The 22,574-nt window shown below is 39.1% G+C and overlaps 1 protein-coding gene and 1 long non-coding RNA gene across 2 annotated transcripts in view; one reads left to right on the forward strand and one right to left on the reverse strand.

The window, feature by feature from the left end:
* Positions 1-20,917, forward strand: part of LOC119524544 (zinc finger protein 596-like) — a 149,118-nt gene extending 128,201 nt beyond the window's left edge. The window contains exon 8 of the transcript XR_005214836.1: positions 20,900-20,917. The gene's annotated coding sequence lies outside the window, so the exon portion shown is untranslated. The remainder of the gene's footprint in view (positions 1-20,899) is intronic.
* Positions 6,161-22,144, reverse strand: LOC119524549. Its single transcript, XR_005214838.1, has 3 exons — positions 22,085-22,144; positions 19,677-19,805; positions 6,161-8,166 (listed from the first exon to the last, which is right to left on the reverse strand). It is a non-coding gene; the product is annotated as an uncharacterized LOC119524549 (long non-coding RNA).
* Between the last annotated feature and the right edge of the window lie 430 nt (positions 22,145-22,574).

Below are 22,574 nucleotides of genomic sequence, written 5' to 3' on the forward strand. Positions count from 1 at the left end.
TTCTAGGGTTTTATGGTACTTTCTTACATTGAGGTCTTTTCTTATATTGAGGTATCCTCATTCATTCTTTTGAGTATGGATATCCAGTTCTCCCAGCATCATTTGTTGAAGAGAATGTTAATGTCCCAGTTCAATGGTTTTGGGGGCCTTATCAAAGATCACTTGACTGTAGTTCTGGGGCTCTATTTCCAAATTCCCAATTCAGTTCCATTGATCAATATGTCTATCTTTCCCCAGTGCCATGCTGTTTTTTTTTTTTTTTTAGTATTGTGGCTTTATAATAAGCTTGAAAATCAGGAAATGTAAGTCCTCTCCCTTTGTTTTTCTTTTTTAGAATGTTTTTATTTTTTATTAAATTAAATTTTGTTGATATATATTCACATACCATACAATCATCTATGGTGTACAATCAGCTGTTCACAGTACCATCATATAGTTGTGCCTTCATCACCCCAATCTATTTGACCCTTTTCCACACACCAGAAAGAATCAGAATAAGAATAAGAAAAAAAAGTTAAAAAGTAAACCCAAATCATCCCCCCATCCCACCCTAGTTTTCATTCAGTCTATGTCTCCATTTTTCTACTTACCCATCCATAGACTGGATAAAGGGAATGCAATCTGCAAGATTTTCACAATCACACTGTCACCTCTTTTATGCTACACTATTATAGAATCATCTTCAAGAGTCAAGGCTACTGGATTGGAGTTTGATAATTTCAGGCATTTATTTCTAGCTATTCCAATACATTAAAACATAAAAAGTGTTGTCTCTATAGTGTGTAAGAGTGTCCACCAGAGTGACCTCTCAACTCCATTTGAAATCTCTCAGCCACTGAAGCTTTATTTCATTTCATTGCACATCTCCCTTTTGGTCAAGATGTTCTCAATACCATGATGGTGGGTCCAGATTCATCCCCAGGAGTCATATCCAACATAGCCAGGGAGATTTACAACCCTGAGAGTCAGGCCTCATGTAGGGTAGAGGGCAGCAAGATCACCTGCCAGTATGGCTTAGCTAGAGAGGACCACATCTGAGCAACAAAGAGGCACCCAGTGGGAGACTCTTAGGCTGTGGAATACTTAGGCTGTGCTCTAAGATTCAATTCTGAGTTTACACATTGTAGTTAGTCCATATTGGTGAGGCAGTATAGTGTTTTCCTTGGTTTTTGGCATACTTCACTCAAAACACTGTCTACAGGATCCATTCACCTCATTGCGTGTCTCACAGCTCCACTCTTTCTTGTTTCCCAATGTACCATTTTATGGACACACCACAGTTCACCATTCTGTTCCTCAGTCAATGTACCCTTAGGCCACGTCCACCCACTGCAAATCATGAATACTGCCTCCATGAACACCAGTGTGCAAATGTCCATTCATGTCTCTGCTCTCACTTCTTCCAAGTACATACCCCATAATGGGGTTGCAGGACCTTACGGCCCCTACATACTTAGCTTCTTGTGGAACCACCACACTGACCTCCAGAAAGGCTATACCATTGTACCTGCTCATCAACAGTAAAGGGTACATCCCTTTCTCCATATTTTCTCTGGTGCTTTTACCCATTTTTGTATTTTTCCTACAATTTTATGGAGATATATTCAGATATCATACAATTATACACAGTGTACAATCAGTTGTTCATGGTATCATCATATAGTTCTACGTATATCAGCATAGTCAGCACTTGAACATATTGATTACTATAAAAAAGTTTTTTTTCTGGAAATTAATAAAAAGATAATAAAACGAAAAATAAAGTGTCATACAGTACAATATAGTAGTAAGGACAGAAAACAACACCACTACCAAGAGTCTCATATCCCTCTCTTATATCACCCTCTTGTACACATTTAACTTTGGTATATTGCCTTTGTTACATTCAGTGAAAGTATATTACAATGTTACTGTTGACCATAGACTCCAGTTTGCTTTGATTATACTTTTTCCCAAATTCCATCCCCTTTTCAACACTCTGCATGGTTGACCTTCATTTGTTCTCTCACATGTAAAGGCATTTTTATATTTGTACATTTAGCTGCAGTCATTGGCCACTCCAGTTTTTGCCAAAATACAGAGTCCCAGTCTTTTTCATCTATCTTTGCCTCTTGTGTCATACATTCCCCTACCCCATCTCCTTCAGCTTTACTCACAGACATATTTGTTTAGTGTGCTTACAATATTGTGTTACCTTCACACAGTATCATGCTGTTTCTGGATCTATACAGTCAATCCTGCTGAACATTCTGTAGTCCTTCAGCATCAAATGCCCAAACTCTACCCTCTTTCTATTTCTTGGTAGCCTGTGTTATCACCTTTTAACTCTCAAAGTTTGCTCATCAGTGTTCATATCAGTGAGACCATAGAGCATTTGTCCTTTTGATTCTGACTCACTTCAGTCAATGTAATGTCCTAAAGGTTCATCCACCTTGTTATATGTTCCATGTCTTTGTTCTGCCTGACAGCTGCATAATATTCCATCATGTGTATATACCACAGTTATACTTGGTCTTCCAAGCCACGAACGCAGTATGCTCTTCCACATTTTTTAGGACCTGTTCAATTACTTTTAGCAGTTCCTTACAATTTTCTTTGTACAGGTCTTTTGTGGGCTTCCTTAAGCTTATTCCTAAATACTTGATTCTTTCAGATGCTACTGTAAATGGATTTTTTAAAAATTTCTTCCTCTTGTTGCACATTACTTGTGTATATGAACACTACAGATTTTTGCATGTTGATCTTATAGCCTGCCACTTTGCTGTATTCACTGATTAGCTCTAATAGCTTTCCTGTAGATTTTTCTGGATTTTCTACATATGAAATCACGTCATCTGCAAATACTGAAAGTTTTACTTTTTCCTCTCCTATTTGGATACATTTTATTTCTTTTTCTTTCCTAATTGCTGTAGCTAGCACTAGTTCTAGCACAATGTTGAATAACAATGTTGACAGTGGCCATCCCTGTCTTGTTCCTGATCTTAGAGGGAAAACTTTCAGCCTCTCCTCATTGAGTATGATGTTAGCTGTGGGATTTTCATATATTGCCTTTATCATATTGAGAAAATTCCCTTCTATTCCTACCCTTTGCAGTGTTTTCATCAAGAAAGGATGTGGAATTTTGTCAGATGCCTTTTCTGCATTGATAGAGATGATCATGTGGTTCTTTTGCTTTGATTTATTGATATGGTGTATTACATTGATAGATTTTCTTTTGTTGAATCAGCCTTGCATACCTGGAATAAACCCCATGTGATTGTGCTATGTAATTCTTTTAATATGCTGCTGGATTCAATTTGTGAGTATCTTGTAGAGGATTTTTGCACCTATATTCATTAAAAAGATTGGAATATAATTTTCTTTTTTTGTAGTATCTTTATCTTGTTTTGGTATTAGGGTGATGTTGGTTTCATAGAATGAGTTGGGTAGCTTTACCTCCTCTTCAATTTTTTGAAGACCTTGAGTAGGATTGGCACTAATTCTTTCTTGAATGCTTGGTAGAATTCACATGTGAAGCCATCTGGTTCTGGGCATTTCTTTCTGGGGAGCTTTTCAATGACTGACTGAATCTCTTTACTTGTGATTGGTTTTTTGAGGTCATTTATTTCTTCTCCAGAAATCACTTGGAGGGGAGAAGACAATGGTATGATATATTTAAGATACTGAAAGAGAAGAACTTCCAACCAAGCATTCTATATCCGGTAATACTGTCCTTCAAAAATGAGGGAAAGATTAAAATATTTTCAGACAAATAGACACTGAGAGAGTTTGTGACTAAGAGACCAGCACTACAAGAAATGCTAAAGGGAGTGCTACAGGCTGATAGGAAAAGAGAGGTGAAAGAGTTCAAAAGAGAGAGAGGAAAAAATAAGACATGACATAAAATCCAAAAGGCAAAATGATAGAAGTAATGCCCTTACAGTTATAACACTAAATGTTAATGGATTAAACTCCCCAATAAAAAGACAAAGATGGGCAGAATGGAATAAAAACCAGGACCCATCTATATCATGGTTATGTATATGCAATATGCCACAGGTATCTCTTTATAAATTCAAAGAGAAATGGCATGTTTTATATAATTTGAGATGTAGTTACATTCAGTTAGTTTTTCTTCTCTGGCCTGGACTCTATGACCCTCTTCTCTCTTTTCCTCTTCACATTCGTGGCCTCAGTTCTTATTGCTGAATTTGCCCCAATCAATCGTGGTCTCCCCTGGATCCCATCCTGCCTACCTTGTCCACTCTCTCCTTCCACCTTTGCCCAACAATTGCCTCAGATCACCCTGGGCACCTAGGTTTTTCCTCTCACCCACCAGTTTCTCTCACTGTCCCTTCATTTCCAATCAGGCTTACACCAGTCACTCTGCTTTTCAGGGAACTCTCATCTTTGCCTCTCATGTAAAATCCATCAGAAAGTTTCACTGGGCCCACCTTACATCCCTTAGATTCTGCCCTTCACTCAGCAACCCCACTTACCTGTTCACCTTCTGTGAGATAGTCTCTCCTCTATGGCCTTGACCTCATTTCTAGATCCCATTCACTTCAGGTCAATCAGCTCTCCCCCATTAACTGACTTTTCCTCCCAGGCCCACTCTCCATTCTCCTCCTTCATTCAACTCATCTGCCCACCATGAGCCTCTGAACCACCGTCCCCTGCCAGAAATATGCAGAGAATCCCCTACTCTCACTGGACCACTCTTCTAATTCTGCCTGTTCCCTCACAAAAATTGGCCCAACATCACCATGCCTCAAGGGTCACCCCAGTTCTTCTCTCTCATGGATGCATCTCACTTAGGAAGACTATTTGGCCTCTCACCTTCCTGGAGTGCAGCAACTTTTCTTCCCATTCCACACTTCAATTCTCCCTGCACCACTGCTCCCCTTCTTTTAGCCCAACTCTTTATTCTTTCCCTCAGGTAGACATTCACCCCACCCTGCCTTTGTTTTAGGAACTATCAAGACATGTCAGCTTACACCATGGTCTACATGGGTTTCATCACATTTCATAACACCTCATTTTTCAGAAGATGTCATTACTCTTTTCCGTCCTTCAGTTCTCCATCCTTTTCCAAGTGCTTACTTCCTACCTATATGCTTTTCAATAACTCCCTGTCCCCAGTCACCAGGGTAGGAAATCCCAGGCTCTTTTCTCACTGTCTCCCCTGGCTTCTCCCTTGGGTACTTTTTGTTTCTGGATGCTCAGGCACCTGCCCTCTTTTAGGTGCTTCTCCCCTCTCCTTTCTCCTCCATCATCTTGGATCACTTTCCCACTGTAGCTGCCCTGGAGTTCCTGGCTTGGCCTAGTTATCCTGACCTCACCAATCCCCTTCCACCTGCATGCTCTTCCCTCTAAGGACCTTACATCCCATAATAGTCACTGAGTCTCAGGGCTTCCTAAAACTGTTCTCCACATGACTCCTCTGAGAGGCCAGGAGAGGGCACAAGTTCTCTTGATGGACACCCCTAACCCTTTTCTAAGCTAATTCTAGAGTTTGCCCCAAACAAGCTCCCTGCACAGGGCCACACAGAAAGTTATGTTTCATTGACACATATGGGAAAATGCTAGTATCTGATAACGCTCAAGCACATTATCAGCTGGCAAATGGCAGTCATGAAAAGTGAATGCTTTCTGACCTCATAAACCCTAAAACCTCCACTAGGAGCCTGGAGGGGAAGAGTCAGTGAGGGTTCACCAGACTCTGTCCAAGCATCTCCTTGCCTGAACTATGAATCACACATTTATGCAACAGACTCACAGCAGTGCAGCCAAAGAGAGAAAATCAGAAGTGTGTCCAAGCAGTCTTTGGCAATAATGGAGAGAGAAATGTGTCAGAAAATATAGAGGGTCATGTGGCTAGATTAGAAGAGGCAGCTACACAAGTAACTGCCTTTCTCTGCAGCATTCTTCCTTGGGTATAGGGCAGTCATCAGAGGGCCCAGTTGGAGAATGACCTTATGGGCAAAAATGGAATCCAAACATCGTGCTGTTTCCACAGCATCCCCACATCATAACACCAAAGGCATAGCCACCATTCATATAATATTCACACCCTGCTTCTTTAATTAAATTCAAACTCTCAGGAGAGGGGTAATTTCACAACTTTGACCTGGATTTATGTAGAGTTTAGTCTCTATAATGATGTTTTAATCTTGTTCCCTTTAATAGCATGGTATCCACATAGTAATTGTAATATATGTATAATTTTGTAATAATTATAGAACTTACAGATCTTATATAAAAATTTCAATAACAATATAAAGAACTTGTGATCCCCTCAGATACCACAATGTGTATACTTTCACCACATCTAGCCCTTAACACAAAATACTCCAGTATATGTTTCCTGAAAACAGGAATACTCACCTAGGTAACCATACAAACCAAAATCAGGAAACAACATACTTTCCATATTATGATTCAACCCACAGATCATTTTCAAGTTTCACCAATTGTCTCTACAATGGGGAAATGTCTCATTGTTCATTTTAGTCTACGGTCCTTTAAATTGGAACTGTCACTGATATATTCCTTCATGTCTTTGATGTATTTGGCAAGCAAAGATGACAGCAACTCAAATATTCCCACTGCCTTCTGAACAGATGCAGGCCTGCATTCCAACAGAAAACCCCAGCCTGATGCTGTCCTCATCTCAATTCATCCCATCAGGAGGGGCCCAAAATCCACCTACCCCAACTTTGGGGATGTCAACTTGCTAACTGTGAACTTTCTCCAGGTTTCTCAACACACATGCAAAAACTGTTTTCCCATTGTAATGAAATGAAAATGTATAAGGATATATTTTAAGAATATCTATATCATTGTCCATGTTCAAATTTATAGAATGCTAAAAAAATCCTGATAATATTATTTCATTACTTTCTTTCAAAACACCCACCGTGTCTTTGGGAAACATAAAGATTCATAAATTTCTATTATAAGGTATAGGAAATGAATATTCTGTCCAATTAGTTATCAAATATTTCTCATTTTCCAATTTTATAATCTGTCTCCTTAATCATTTATAAATCTCTCCCTGACCACTGAGGAAGCAAAAATTTTAGTGGAAGAAATTGATCATATATACTGAAAATTGTATTGCATAGTTTGTATTGGCAGCTTAGTTTATGCAATTATTCTAATTAACATAAAATATTTTGTTTTTTATTTTAAGGACACTGAAATCATGCCAAATATCTTTCAAATTATCTTGGATGCATATTCTAGAGGTTGCTTTTCCATTTGCTGCATTTTCCTCCTATAAAAATCATAAGAAATTCCTTTATTCAATTTACATCATATGAAAACCCATTATATGTATCCTATTGCTTAAAGAAGAAGGAAAACTTAAGTCAAAGAAAAAGATACAGCTGCAAACAGAACAATAAAGATATTGGTAGACACAGAGCTCAGAATGGAGTGCTGAGAATCAGATACTTGGCAAGGGGTAATTCACCTAGATCTGCATTGTGCTTTGTCCTGGACTCCACTTTGTCAGTCAGTAATATTCAACATCAAGAGCTTCTTGAGGAAAATCAGTACTTAGTCATGTGTCCAGTAGTCATGTCTAATATTGAGTCTTGTCCCAGGGAGCACAGGGTTAGACCTCACTGACAAGGGGAAGCCCATAAGGATGCAGGCAAAATCAGGCAGTTTCCAGGCAGAGAAAAACCTACAGAATCATGAGAGTGAAAGTACATCAACTGATGGTGATCCCTAAACTTGCATTTAAAATCTCCAGAGCAGGAGATGGTGGAATAAGGAGTGGCAGAGCTCAATTCTTCACCAAAAACCCCCAGGGGACAGGCAGAAATGGCCCAGAACATCTCTTCTGGGTCTCAGGAGACCAGCAGAGTATTATGCTAGATAAGGAGACAGAGAAACTGTAATAGTGTAGCTCTGGCTGAGAAACTAAAGTGAGTGACTTGCTCAGCTTTTCCTCCTGGCACCCACTCCCACCCTCAAGTACAGTTGGTTCTTTCCATACCAGTTCTTCCCCAGGAGACTGCTGCAAACTGGGAGAGTTAGGGAAGAACTTCCTCCAGGAACACAGTAAGAAGTGCCACAGTTATGATCCAACTGTTGCCTGGCAAAACTGGACATCTCGGTCCCACAGCCTTGGCTCTTTCCAGACAGTCAGCTGTGATGTGTATGGTACCATTTTTCCTACAGACGGAGAAACTGCAGTGAATGACTCAGTTGGCCATGGCTCACAGCATCCATCCCGCACAGTTTAGGCCTCCAGTTTCTATTTGTTGTTGCTCAAAAGGCTATTGCAGACAGGGAGTCATGGAAGCCTCCCCCCAGGAACAGAGGGGTGTGAAGCACAGTTCTGGTCCAACTGTTGGCCAGTGAAATTGGACTTCTGAGTCCCTCTTCACTGGCTTTTTCCAGTCCATCTGCAATGCCATTGTTTCCACCCAGCTAAGAACATGACTAAGAATAACTTCTCTTTGTAAATCCCATGAGGAATATGTTCCCAAAGAGCAGCATCAGCTAGAAGGCTGGGAAAGTGCCACTTGGGAAGGTGCTTTCCTGACCCTCTCCCCAGGACCATTTGGAAATGCTCTGCAACCCTATGTTGGGACTTTGTCCCTGTTTTTGTTGGGAAATACAAATCCTGTGCCAAATAAGAGCTTTAGGAGAAACCCAAACAACAACAAAATCTTAGACAAGAGAGGGAAACTATTTTTCAGAAGATTATCACCAAGATAATCATAGGAGGGGGCAGGGCAAGATGGCAGAGTGGTGAGATGTGGAATTAGGTACTCCTCTAGGGCAGCTGGTAGATACATAGGAACAGTATGAAACAGCATATTTGGGATCTTCAGTGACAGGTCATGCATTGTACACTAGCCTGGAATGGGTGTAACAGCTGAAGATCACAGAAAAACCTATAAGTTTCCCTAGCCAGGTAACCGGTGCCCCTTCCCCCAGACACAATGGTCTTGAAGCTGACTCCCTGAGGGAAAAAGAAACAATCTGTGCTGGGAACAAGAAAGAGGGCTCAAAGCAGCCTCAACTGCAGAAATAACTTTTGAAGTTGGGGGTGTTTGGTGTGCTAGAGAAGGACTGGGCTCCAGGGAGAAGGGACTCATAGAAGGAGGCACCAATCAGGCTCTCATTCAGCTGCTCTGAAATGACTTTTTATTTTTTTTTACTTTTTGCCATCTTCTTTCCTTGTTCTCTGACTCCTTATCTTTTTACACTTCAATAACCCCTGGAAAGGGCAGAATTAAAGGTGTTGGAGAGTAACTATCCAGGTGAAAGACTATTGTCTACAGCACATACCTTTAAGTATGCTATACTGAGACTGACACAACTTGGGGGATGGGGAATGACCTTAAAAGGGGAGGTTTTTCTTTTTTAAATAACTATTCTAAGTAGCTCTTTACAAAAGTCTCAGAGATTTGCAACTGGCCTCTGGACCCAGGCAATGAAGAGCTGAGATAGGTCTGACAGACAAATCAATGAACCATGTGGGGGAGACAATTCCCTCAAGGGCATAACTTCCCCAAGAAAAGGGGGACATGATCCAGCTCAATTGGCAACCCTTCTTCAAAGAACTCAGAACCCAGTGGGTGGAAAACAGAAACCAGCTTCAGTCAGCCATGACCCCAATAGGGAAGCTGTGGGATGACAAGCACCAACTGCTGGACAGGATAGGAAAACATAGAGTCTAGAGGCCTACAGGAGGGTCTCATTCTCAGGGAAACTATGTAGCCTCCTCCTGAGACCTGGGCCTCTCTGAACTGAGGAAAACCTGACTGGGGTCAATCATATCTGAGGACACCCTCTCACACAAAGGCTACATAGAGGTAGGGCAAGAAACAGAAAAACAAGAGGTGAAAAATTCTGATCAACTAAATAGAAGGTAAGGTAGAGGTCCAGAATAAGTTGAACTGAACACCAAAGAGAGAGAAAAAAAGTCAACAAACAAGAAAACCCTAGGAAAAAAAGAAAGAAACAAGCTCCAGAATAAATTAATCAAGAAAATCAGATGCCTAGAGAGCTTAAAATAACAAGCTATACTAGGAAACATAAAAATACGGTCCAGCCAAAGGAACAAATTAATAGTTCAACTGAGATACAGCAGTTGAGACAACTAACTAAAGTTCAAACAAACCACCAAAATCAATTCAAAAATCAGTTCAATGAATTTAGAGAAGCTATGCCAAAAGAAATGAAGGATATAAAGAAGACAGTGGAAAACCATAAAGAAGAATTCATAAGCTTGAAAAAATGACAGAACTTATGGGAATGAAAGGCATGATAGAAGAGATGAAAAACATAATGGAGACATACTACAACAGTAGATTTGAAGAGGCAGAAAAAAGGATCAGTGAACTGGAATTCATACACGCAAAAGAGCACACAGGGAAAAGGATGGAAAAATATAAGCAAGGACATAGCGAGCTGAATGACAACATGAAGCCCATGAATATATATGTTATGGGTGTCCCAGAAGGAGAAGAGAGGGAAGAAGGAGAAGAAAGATTAATAGAAGAAATATCCACTGAAAATTCCCCAACTCTTATGGAAGACATAAAATTACAGATTCAAGAAGTACAGCATACCCCAAAGAGAACAGATCCCAATATACATACTCCAAGACACTTTCAAATCAGATTGTCCGAAGTCAAAGAGAAACAGTGAATTCTGAAAGCAACAAGAGAAAAGGAATCCATAACTTACAAGGGAAGCTTGATAAGACTATGTACAGATATCGCCACAGAAAATGGACGTGAAAAGGCAGTGATATGATATGTTTAAGAAACTTATTATTGTATCTGCTGGTTATTTAAGAGTGATAATTCAGCCATTGTTATGGGTAGGAAATGATGGCTTATATCATCCCCTGGCAGCCAATGACCAGAATATAATGGTCCATGTCTATATACTCAGTTAAAATGGTACATCCCTAATTTAGCCATTAATTGTGCATAAGAAACATTCAGAAAATATCTGTAATTAAATCAACAGGTCCAGGAGCAGGTTATAGGTTGGTTGTAGTAAAAGCTGTCCATTTCCATCCTGAAGATCAATTTGATTCCTAGCAAACTTGCTGCCTACTCCCCATAGCCCTGCATCAACCTCTACTGTAAGAATATCATGATGCCATGGAGTCCTACCTCCTGACAGCCCTATTAACACATGTAATCCTGCAACATCTAAATTTTGAGGTTGAGCCATTATTTTAGACAGTGCCTAAAGTCCCTAGGGAAACTTAACCAAGGTACAAATGAAATTATTCTTGTCTCCAGCCCCACATTGGGTGCCAATTGTCATGGGTTGTCACTTTACACCTCAAACCTATGATCTTCCCCACCTGGGAAATTACTGATATTCTCACAATCATTGAGGACTAATGATTTAGAAGGCCAAGCCCTTGATCTTGGGGCCTGCCATTATCAAGCTTGTTGCTGCAAAAAGAAGCTAAGCCTACTTATAATTGTCCTTGAGTCACCCCAGAGAACCTTTTTTGTTGCTCAGATGTGGCTACTTTCTCTATGCCCATTCAGCATGTAAACACACTTCTCACCACCGGGATGTGACTCCCAGAGGTGTAAATCTCCCTGGCATTGTGGGATCCAACTCCCAGGGATGAGGCCTGGACCCCATCATCTTGGAATAGAGAAAGACTTCTTGACCAACAGGGGAAGAGAAATGAAAAAATAAAGTTTCAGTGATGGAGAGATTTTAAATGGAGTCAAGAAATCATTTTTGACATTACATTTATGTGTTACATAGATACTTCTCTTAGTTTTTACTGTATTGGAATAGCTAGAAGGAAATCCCTGAAACTGTTGAAACTGCAACCTGTAGCCTTTGATTCCCTCAAATTTGAAGGAGAGCTTTGCTAGATAAAGAATTCTTGGCTGGCAATTTTTCTTGCTCAGAATTTTAAATATGTCATGCCACTGCCTTCTTGACTCCAAGGTGGCTACTGAGTAGTCACTACTTAGTCTTATGCTGTTTCCTTTGTATATGATTAGTTGCTTTTCTCTTCCTGCTTTCAGAACATGCTCCTTCTCTCCCATATTTGACAGTGTGATCAAAACATGTCTCAGAGTGGCTTTATTAGGATTTATTCTATATGGAGTTCATTGGGCATTTATGATCTGTGTATTTATGGTGCTTAGAAGTTTGGGAAGTTTTCCCCAACAATTTCTTTGAATACTCTTCCTAGACCTTTACCCTCCTCTTCCCCTTTTGGAACACCAATGAGTGTTTATATTTGGATGTATTATTTATCTATCATTTCCCTGAGGTCCATTTCAATTTTTTTTTGATTTTTTTTCTGCCATTCTTTCTTTTGTTTTTTCATTTTCCATTCTGTCATCTTCCAGGTCATTGATTTGTTGTTCAACTTTCTATAGTCTTTTTCTATGAGTATCCAGAATGTTTTTTATTTGGTCAGTTTCTTTAATTTCCATAAGATCATCTATTATTTTATTTACTCTTGCAATTTTCTTCTTATGCTCTTCTAGGGCCCTTCTTGATGTCCTTTATATCCAGTGCCATGGTCTGATTGTTCATCTTTAGTTCTTTGATTAATTTCTCCAATTACTGTGTCTCCTCTGATCTTTTTGATTTGGGTGCTTGGGCTTGGGTTATCCATATCATCTGTTTTTTTTTAAAAAATGCTTTAAAATTTTCTGTTGTTTTTGGCCTGTTGGCATTAACTTTACTTGATAGGGTTCTTTTATGATTTGTAGACTGATTAAAACCCTTAACTCAGATCTACAGCTTCATGGAATACACTTTATTTAACTAACCAGCAGGTGGAATCCATAAGCCACCTATTCCCCTCAAGCCAGTCCTTCCCTGCTTTGTCTTTGTGGTGAGTGTTGGTGTGAGTTTGTGGGGTCCAATTGGTGTGCCAAGCTTGCATGTGCAGTTGGGGTTGCCCACCGTGTATATGGGGCATGTGTCTGGGTGGGTCAGGGATGGTGGTTAGCTCTAACAATCAAATCTCCCTGGTGTTCCTGGAGATTTAAAGATGCTGCAGTAGTCTAATCCTTCAGTTCATTCCTGCCAAAGTCTTCTCTGCCGCTGACCCACAAGTCCTTGGTATTTGGTGTATGGCTCCTGAGACTTGCAGTGGGTCCCTCTTCCAGGCTGTGCATCCCCCAGGTCCCTCTGTTGAGGGATGACTTGCTGCTATGTCACAGGTGAGTGCCCTCCCCCAGGGCAGTTAGGGCTGCAGGGCTGTGCAGAATTAAAAGATTCTGGATACTCATAGAACAAGACTATAGAAAGTTGAAAAACAAATAAATGACCTGAAAGATAACAGAACGGAAAATGAAAAAACAACTTTCATTTCATCAACTGCCAGTCTGCTGAAAGGACAGATGAATGGGGCATGTTAATTCACACTGCTCTGCCTTCCCCAACTCTGGGACAACCAGCTGAGGGTTGCAGGGAATGCTAATGTCCATGCCTGATTTTGTGGTGTGTGCATGTGTTGTTGGAAACATTTCCTGTCACACTGGGTTTTCTGTCTGGGGCAGCTCTGGGCTGTGGGGCCAGTGACTGGCAGGAGTTTTCCCTGCCCACTGGGAAGATGGTTGTGAGGGGATGCCCCCTTTTCTTGGGAAGTTGTGGTGTTTAGTGAATTTTCTCAGCCACTGGATTATTGCCTTGTGTCTCAGAGCTCTCTTAGTTCTGCTCTTGTCTTGACTTGCCCAAATTGCAAGTCTTTGAGGCTTTCTGTATTGGGCTTCTTAGAATAATTGTTTTAGAAAACGAGAAAAAGATTTTTAAAAAAGGGGGGGGAGGGAGGCCCTCCTTGCAGATCTAATGGGTTATTGTAATGCTAAGAGACAAGGCAATTAGGGCCATTAAGGAATGCTCAGGGACAGAGAAACAGGTTTTTCAAAGAAACTCATCTTCTGGATTTGCATATGAGCTTGACTCTGCCTGGGCTCTGCCCTTCCCCGTTCTATGTTCACCAGAACTCCAAAAAGCCTCTGCTTTTATTTTTGGGTTTTTCTTGCTGTTTTTGCTACCCCTATCTCCTCTCTGCTGGGCTGGCTGCTCCCAGATTCTCTGGTGTCTGGTCTCAGTCTTTCTACGCTTGGAGTTTGGCTCAGTAGAATGAGCTTCTAATAAGGGCCACAAGTGCAGTTCTCCCTTGTTCCCAGCACTGATGGCCCCTCCTCCCATGGGACTCAGCCTGGCAGGGAGGGGCACAGGTCCCCTGGCCAGGAAAACTCACAGATTTCACTGATCTCAGCTGTTGCACATGTTCATGAGTGTTGTATGAAGTATGCCCAAAGTCACATTGCTCTGTGGTGTCGGTCCATGCAGTTCCTGGCTTTCTACCTACTGCCCTGTAAGAGTAACTAAAATGTACACCTCACCACTCCACCATCTTGCCCTGCCCCCCCGCAATACATTTGAATTTTCATTCAGCAGTAAGAAAAATGAAGACCTGACAAATGCAACATGGATGAACCTTGATGACATTAAATTGAGTAAAAGTCAGACACAAAGGGACAAATGTAGAATCTCACTAATATGAACTAATTATAGTATATAAACTCATAGAGTTAAAATCCAGAATATTGACAACCAGGAGATAGAATAGGTTAAAGAATGTGAAGTGAATGCTTAATGTGTGCAAAATTTTTAACTAGGTTGAATTTAAATGTTTGGAATCAAAGGTGATGGTAATGTATTATGGTATATAACTAATTATGTGAATTATGTGTTTGATTTTGGTTAAAAGTGGATGTTTTGAGTTGGGTATGTCACTAGAATGACAGTAGAGGTTTCAACACAGTAAAGAATGACACAATGATTCCTGTGCTTGTTGATATTGTAATAAATATTACAAATAAAAAAATTATTGCATGAACTAGAACAAAAGTACATCACTATTATAAGGAGTCAATAGAAAGTATATGGAAAAATGCACCTATTGCAAACTAAGTATAGTTTAGAGTAATATTTTAATATTCTTTCATCAACCCTCATGAGGTCAGGGTCCACTGTGAGTTAAAGGGACCAATCTGCTTGCTGGTGGGGAGTTGCAGGCTGACAAGCACCATCTGCTGGGCTGGATAGCAAAAGCACAGTGTCCAGAAGCTCACAGAAAAGTCTATCAATCTTCTAGGACCCACCCTCAGGGAAACCTAATACAGAATACACATCCTCCTCCTGAGACCTGAGCTCCTCTCATCTGGGAAAATCTGATTGGGGCATTCAAGGAAACCAGATGCCTGGGCAAAAAATCACACAAGGGAAAATGAAGATATTACTGTATCTCAGTTGAAGTGTAAGCTTGTTCCTTTGTAAGGAACACTTCCACTGAGATACAGGAATTGAAACAACTGATTATTAATCAAATCTCCTAAGTCAATTAAAAACCAATCCAAAAATCACTTCAATGAGTTGAGAGGATATGGCAAAAGAGATGAAGGATATAAAGAAGACATTGGGTGAACACAAGGATGAAATTGCAAGTTTCTCAAAACAATTGGCCAAACTTATGGGAATGAAAAGCACAACACAAGGGATGAAAGACACAATGGTGACATACAGCAGATTTCAGGAGGCAGAAAAAAAAATTCATGAACTGGAAAACAGGACATCTGAAACCATACACACAAAAGAACATGAGGAAAAGAATGGAGAGATATGAGCAAGATCTCAGGGAACTGAGTGACAACATGAAGCCATGAATGTACATGTCACGGGTATCCTGGAAGGCAAAGAGAAGGGAAATGGGCAGAGGCAATAATGGAGAAAATAGTCACTGAAAATTTCCCATCCCTTATGAAAGGCATAAAATTACAGATGAAGTGCAGTGAACTTCAAACAGAACAGATCTAAACAGACTTACAAGACACTTAATACAGATTATCAAATGTCAAAGACAATGAGAATTCTGTAAGTAGCAAGATAAAAGTGATCCATTACAGATAAGGGAAGATCAATTAGACTATGTACAGATTTCTCAGTAGAAACTATGGAAGTAAGAAGGCAGTGGTTTATATTTAAGATATTGAAAGAGAAAAATCACCAACCAAGAATTTTATATCTGGCAAAATTATCCTTTAATTATGAAGGAGAGTTGAAAATATTCTCAAACACAATGAGAGAGTTCATTAAGAAGATACCTGCTCTACAGGAAATACTGAAGGGAACAGTAAAGACAGATAGGAAAAGACAAGAGAGAAGTTTGGAGCACAGTGTTGGGAGATGGTAGCACAAAAATGTAAGTAAACTGAAAAAAATATGACAGTGAGCATGGCTGAAAGAGAAAGGTAAGGGGCATGTAGGACACCAGAAGGAAAGATAGAAGATAAAGACTGGGACTGTGTGGCTTAGTGAAACCTAGAGCGGTCAATGATTGTGATAAAATGTGCAAATATGTTTTCATGAAGGAGAACAAATGAGTGTCAACTTTACAAGGCATTAAAAAGAGGGTGATATTGGGGGAAAACAATCAGCAGACTAGAATCTATAGTTAAGAGTAACATTTCCATATACTTCCTTTTGCTGTAACAAGGGCAATACACCAAGCTAAATGCCCATATGAGAGGGACATATGTGAGGAGTATGGGATTTTGGGCATTAGTGTTGTTCTCTAACTTTTTTTTTTTGGTATTTTATTTTATTTTAACCTTTTCCTTTGTGGCTTTTTAGTTGCCAAGTTTTCTTTCTTTTCATTTTTCTTTTGTATTTGTACTTTTTTTTGGCTTCTTCCTCTTTCTTTGTGGCTTTATTGTATCTTATTTTACTTTTCCTTTTATTCTTTTTATTATTCTTTTGTTTCAGTTCCTTCTCTGAGTAATGAATATATGTAAGTACCAATTGTGGTTACAAATGCAGAACTCTATGATGATACTGTAAAAAATTGATTGCACACCATGGATATTGTATGGTATTTCAATATATCCTTATAAAATTGCAGGGAAAAATAAACAGAGGGACACAGTGTTGGAAAGATCTTGGAGAGATGTATGTATTCACTGTTTGGTGGAGAAGTGGAATGGTGTAGCCCATATGCAGGAGAGTGGTGTTTTCACAAGAAGCTAGGTATGTGAGTGTCACAAAGTCATGCAATCCCACTACAGGGTATATTCCTGGAAGATCTGAGATCAGGGACATGAATGGACATTTGCACACTACTGTTTATGGTGGCCATATTCATGATCTGCAATGGATGGAGGTTGTCTAGGGGTACATTGGTGAACAGAATGGTGAACTGTGGTGTATGCATACAATAGAATATTGAGCACACAAGAAATGAAGCTGTGAGACAGAACTAGGTGAATGGATCTGAGAACAGCATTTTGAGTGAAGCATGCCAGAAATAAGAGAACAAACATTAAAATGCCTCACTAATATAGACTATGACAGTGTTTAAACCTTGAGAGCCAAATCTTAGGGTACTCTGTATCAGGGAAATGCTTATTATACTGATCCCTATATTGTGAGCTCTTACAGCAGTCACCTCAATTCCTGAGTTGTAATGGTTATCTCTAAATCCTGAGATGCTGAACTCCTTGCATATAACCTTGTCAATCTCTGGAACTATGGGTATGTGTGTGAAACATGAGACTCAGAGCTAGAACTTGGCAGCTATGGATGTCTTTGTTATCCCATAAGGCAACTTTGTTTTTTTTTTTTTATTAAATTCAGTTTTATTGAAATACATTCACACACCATATAATCATCCATGGGATACAATCCACTGTCCACAGTATGATAACATAGTTATGTGTTCAACACCACAATCTATCTCTGAACATTTTCCTTACATCAGAAAGAACCAGAGCAAGAATACAAAATAAAAGTGAAAAAAGAACACCCAAATCATCCCCCATCCCACCCCATTTGTCCTTTAGTTTTTATCCCCATATTTCTACTCATCCATACACTAGATAAAGGGGGTGTGATCCACAAGGTCTTCACAATCACACTGTCACCCCTTGTAATCTACATTACTATATAATTGTCTTCAGGAGTCCAGATTGCTGGGTTGGAGTTTGGTAGTTTCAGGTATTTACTTCTAGCTATTCCAATACATTAAAACCTAAGATGTGTTATCTATATAGTGCGTAAGAATGTCCACCAGAGTGACCTCTCGACTCCATTTGAAATCTCTCAGCCACTGAAACTATTTCATCCCATTTTGCATCCTCCCATAAGGCAACTTTTGAGAAACCTAAAAAAAAGTTCAGACTTCTGTGAAGCAGATACAGTTAGGACTAAGGCAAATCAGGCCCAAGGGTAAAGGATGATACTGACTGGGTTTTAAAACTACAACTTTTGTGAGACCAAGGGAGAAGATATTTATTTGGTGCAGAATCTACATTTTCTGTAGCTCACTAGATAATTTAACCTGTATGATCAGTTGTTTGAACACCATTAAGTGCATGGAGATTTGAAAGGGAAGTGAGACTTTATGAGTTTGTACAGGCTGGGGTGAAATCCCAGTACATCCCAGATATGGGCAGAGAGTAAAAGTGTATTTGGGAAGAAATGTGGAAAGGTTGAACTTCCCCTCCTGGGTTATTGCTGATTTTACCATAAACATTGAGGTCTGCCAATTTAGTGGGCTGAGCCCTCGATCTGGGAGCTCTCCCTTATGAGGCTAGTTGCTGCAAGGAAGAGGCCAATCCTACTTAAAATTGTGCCTAGGGGTACCCCCAGGGAGCTTCTGTGTTGCTCAGATGTGGCTCCCTCTCTAAGCACAATTTTCAGCTAAACTCACTACCCTCCCCTCCTAGGTGAGACATGACACCCAATGGTGTAAATACCCCTGGCAATGGACAAAATGACTCCTGGGGATGAGCCTGAACCCAGCATTGTGGGATTGAGGATCCTCTTCACCAAAAGGGGGAAGAGAGATGAAACAAATAAGGTTCCAGTGCCTGAGAGATTTCAAATGGAATCAAGAGGTCACTCAGAGGGCATTCTTATGCACTATACAGTATCACCATTTAGTATTTGGTGTTGGAATGGCTAGAGGGAAATACCTGAAGCTGTTGAACTGCAATCCAGTGACCCTGATTCTTGAAGATGATTAAATATAACTTTGTACCTTGCACAGTGAGACTGAGTGATTGTGAAAACCTTGTGGCTTGCATTCCCATTATCCAGTGTATGGAAAGATGATTGGAAAAATGGAGACAAAAATTATATGAAGAATAGGGTGGGATGGAAAGATCTAGGTGTTCTTTTGTGCTTTTATTTTTATTTTGGAGTAAGGAAAAGGTTCTGGTGATGAATGCACAGATGTGTGGTGATGCTATGAATAAGATTGTACACTGAATTTCTTAGGATGGGTGAATATGTTTCAATAAAACTAATATAAAAGTAAATGAACAATAAGGGGAGGAGGGAAAGGGGGTACTTTGGAAACTTTATTTTAATTTTATATTAGTTTTTGGAGTAATAAAAATGTTCAAAGATTGATTATGGTGATGAATGCACAACTATATGATGGTACTGCAAACAATTGACTGTGTACAATTTGATTGTATGTTCTGTGAAATATCTCAATAAAAATGCATTGAAAACCCACTCATCTTTCACTGTGATGACACCAAGATTGATATAGCACTAAGATACTCAGGACTGGCCACAGTGCCTCATCATTCACATATAGCTGAAGAAGTGCCAAGATCATAAAAGAACAATTGTATATAAAGACTCACCCATAATTGTTTTACAGTCATTGTATTTTACACAACAGTGGGTCTCCAGAAGTGTGCCTGGGTCTTTTCTGGTTGTCTCTTCTTCCATTTGTGGTAATAGTTGTTGGTATTGAATGTGATTCCAGCCTACTGATAGGCAGTTTAAGAAGATATTGATATACTGTGTGCCAAAGTTCATTATCAAATCACTCTAATAATTAAAGGTCTTTATTTTTAAATATATACTTTGATATTTGTTGTGGTTTTCACAGCATATTCCCAATTTATGCCCATCTGAGTCATTAATTGGAAACCTTAATCAACTCAGTAATTTCTGTATTAAATTACTACTCTAAGTAACTGGAGATTCCAATATACTCCTTGGGATGGTTGGCATGTGTACTTTCCTATTCTCAGATTTCTAGCTTCCATAATTTTCTTAGATCTCTGCTCCTCTCCATTTCTCTTGACTATACCATCATTCCTTTAATGAAGAAATTCTTTACCTAAGACAGTAAGAACTATGGAATTCTATATGAGAATTCACTCAATGATACAGTTATTTATATATATCCACTTTACCTATGAGAAATGTGAGGACCAGGTGACTGTGCATAGATTAACAATTGAAATTTGTGGACCCCAAATACATATCAAGAAATAGTAAAGCTAATTTTTAAACTAATTTCTTTGATCTCCCTGGTTTCATAACTGATACTCACTATTAAATTCACAGTCACTATAAAAATTCAAATATTTTGTTATAGAGTAGTTTTACAATTCTATGAGAAATGAAAACTGAAAATGTACAAATTTATCTATTCATCTAATTTTAACTTCTATATGTCAATTTTTCCTTTATTCTCCAAGTCATGGCAATCCTAAAAAGACATTGAATAAAAGAGAATGTTTAAAATATAGCACAGTTGTAAGATTATTTTATTAGAAATATTCTTCAAAGTGGTGCATCACATGCATCTACTTTTTGAAAAGGTACTTACTTATCTCACTACCAGAAAGCCCAGAACACCCAACTTAGGTCTAGGGTGAAGGTACCTCGGGAACCTAAACCAACAAGAGTGACCTGGGACCAGGACAGTGAAATACAGAAACACACCCCCCCACACACAGGGAAAGATATTAGCAGAATTTTGCCAAATTTTTAGGTGTGTCTTCTAATATGAGAAAATGTAGGATGACTTTAGCTAATATATGAAGACTAAGTATTATCTCACTCATTTTAGTTGCAGTTGCTATGCTGATTTAAATACAGGGTTCAGAAAATGACAAGACATGGCCACAGGAAGAAAATCCACTGGACATCAGAGAACTTTCCTACATGGCAGACAACACAGAGGTGCTGTGGGGGCTTCGGTTACAGGTTTACAGCTTCCTCAAATCAAAGATTCTCTATTACCAGTTTTACATATAGAACTTGAATTGTTTAAAGAGCACTGTCCCTGATGTCTTTTTATAAATAGAAAGCTTAAAGAAAGTGATCTAATCATTTTCCTTTATGGTCATATAAACACACAGATAGACTCAGTAATTTTCTTCACAACAAAGTGCTAAAAAAGTAGAGAAGGGATACAGAGTTTTCTGGCATTGATCTACTCATCTTAGAAAGTTATACATGTTTTTATGTTTGTAGATAAAATTTCTGGGGAAGAATTCACACATGGGAAAAACATCACTTTAAACTATGCTCAAATGGAATTGAACACAGCCATAATAAGCAAGGCTCCTTCTGCCAAAAAGTGTTAGATCCATGGGGCATTGATCTCAGTGTAAACAAAGAAATTAAATTATGTACATTGCCAGATTTATATCAATTTTTCTTCAGGTGTGCAAACTCATTTGACACCAAAAATTGAAGTGCTCTTAATAATAACCTGGTTCTACAGAGAAATGTGTTCTATCTGCAAAGTTATCTGCTCTGGAAAGCCACTTCCATCATAACTGCTGAACTCAATACACTGTCTACAATCAATTTCCTGAAAATATTTTGTCAAAATTTAATTTCTCCAATACAGCAATCTTTCACATTCATGAAGATCAATGACTATCATTTCTTTTATTTAATTTTACTTTTTTAAAATTTATTTTGAAATAAATTCAAAGCTACAGGAACAGAGGCAAAAATAATCCAAACCCCATATACAGAACTCCAGCATACCCCAACCCCCCTCCACCAATACCCCGATCTACCAGCTTTAATATTTTGTCACTTTACCATTTTGTTCTTTCCCTCCCTCCCTATCATCCATCATCTATTGCTCTGTCTTCTGAACATATCAGAGCAAGTTTCACACATCCTTGAACAAACAATAATTCACATATACATTCCTATGAACAAGAATACTCATTTCTGTAATCACATTAAGTGTAGTTAAGAAGTTCAAGAAATTGAACATTGATATAAAGCTTACATTTTATTTCATTTTTTCCTCTTATGTCCCAATTCTGTCCTTTTGAGCCTCTTTTGAGCCTTTTCTCCTCCATTCTTAGATCTTGTCCAGGATCATCTATGGCATAATTGTCATTATCTATTTAGACTTTTTTTTCAATTGTGGACACATATCTACAGCATAAATCTTCACATTCCAACACCTCCCAAGCATTCCACTTAGTGGGATTAATCACATTCACAATGTTGCAATGCCATCACCTTCCCACCATCCGTTACTAGAAATTTCCTCTCAACCCTAACAGAAACCCTGCACTCATTTCTTAATTCCCCATTGCCCCTACCCCCACTTCTCATAACCCATACTGTACTTTTCATCTCTATGATCATATTCTCTGATACTTTCTTTGTGTTTACTGTGTGGCTTAAATTTAACATCCTATGTCTATAACAATCTTGTTTTCTTTGATACCAACTTAACTTCAACAGGACACATAAACTATGTCCCTATA

Source organism: Choloepus didactylus, assembly GCF_015220235.1.
Source record: "Choloepus didactylus isolate mChoDid1 chromosome 11 unlocalized genomic scaffold, mChoDid1.pri SUPER_11_unloc2, whole genome shotgun sequence".
Lineage (NCBI taxonomy): Eukaryota > Metazoa > Chordata > Mammalia > Pilosa > Megalonychidae > Choloepus > Choloepus didactylus.